This window comes from Arachis duranensis, chromosome 2 (genome assembly GCF_000817695.3).
Source record: "Arachis duranensis cultivar V14167 chromosome 2, aradu.V14167.gnm2.J7QH, whole genome shotgun sequence".
Classification (NCBI taxonomy): Eukaryota; Viridiplantae; Streptophyta; class Magnoliopsida; order Fabales; family Fabaceae; genus Arachis; species Arachis duranensis.
The window spans coordinates 5,660,611-5,661,994 of record NC_029773.3 but is presented as its reverse complement, the minus strand read 5'-3'; positions in this window follow the sequence as shown (position 1 = coordinate 5,661,994).

The following is a 1,384-nucleotide window of genomic DNA, read 5'->3' as shown; positions in this document are numbered from 1 at the left end:
GATACAAGTCGGTAAAATACAAGTCGGAAATAGGGAATGCATGCGCTACCTATGCAAGATTGAACAAAAGTCGACGTCCCCTGAAGGATTTTTCTCGTATCCAAGTATGGGGCCCTCCCCCATGCTTCTCGGAAAAACCCCACAACGGCCGCCTCCACCTTGTCTAGGTCATCTAGACCAATCTTTTCGCAAGGGGAGGCCGGCAACCAGTAAAGGGGAAAGCGGGGGGAGGAATGCTCATCCAGGAAAAAGGGGTGGTGGCCCTCTACAGCCTGAACCTTGAAGAAGAAGTTTTTGAAGTCGTGGAAAGATTCGTCAAAAAGGGTGAAAATCCTCCGACCTTGAATGGCTCGGAAGGATACCCATTGTTGTTTGTTGTTTAGCCCACTAAAGGGCTTAGTCATATGGAAAAGATAAAAGAAGATTCTCAAGGAAGTCGGGAAGTCCAGAGCGTGGCTTATAAACTGGTAAATCTTCAAAAAACCCCAGGAATTGGGGTGGAGTTGAGTAGGGGCAACCTTACAGTGGTGCAAAACGGATATCTCGAAATCTGAGAAAGGAAGAAAAACACCCAAACGGGTGATCATACATTCATACATGAAGAAGAAATGAGGGGTCGCCTCATTAACTCTCCCAAAACAGACCCGTTCTTCAGGACCCGGGATTATCAGTTCATATTTGGGCTCGTCCTCGTCAGAAGTACAGAGCCTATGATGAGTACGAAGGTGAGTGATGAACTCAGCGTCGACTAACGGTTCCTCCCCAAGGACCGTATCGTCAACCCACTGAGAAAGAACGTCTACAGAAGCCATTTTTTATAAAAGAAAAGTGGCAGGAACCTACAAAAGGGAAAAAGAAAAAGAAAAATAAAAAAACATGGCCCCTAAAGAAGAGAGATTCGAAACTAGAATCTACGGGTCAACCTATCTACTCGCAAAACAAAACATGCAAACAAAAAGCATGACATGGAAAAAGCAAAACTAACCTTTATCCGAAAGTGAAGGTTGGAGAGAAACAGAAGTCTTCGAACGCAAGGATGTAGTACGAACAAGATAAGGAGAAGTTTGAAAGATTGCAGAAACGGAAAATGGAAAGAAAGGGAAAGTATTTATCAAAAAGGCTAAGGGGCATAATGGTAAAAAGCGAAGCAGTCATTAATGAGACTGCACCGTTACCAAAGCCCTCAATCCCTAAAAGATCCCTCAACGGACACGACGTTCGAATTGACGTAACTGTCAGAAACCAAAAGTCGCGAAAATCACGTCGGTTTCCAAGATCCGTGTTCTTTCAAACAAGTCGACTACGCACCCGAGTTGAATACTTGAACCCAAACTTTAAAGAAAATTTGGGCTCAAGTAGGGGCACTGTTCATACCCTGGCCCAA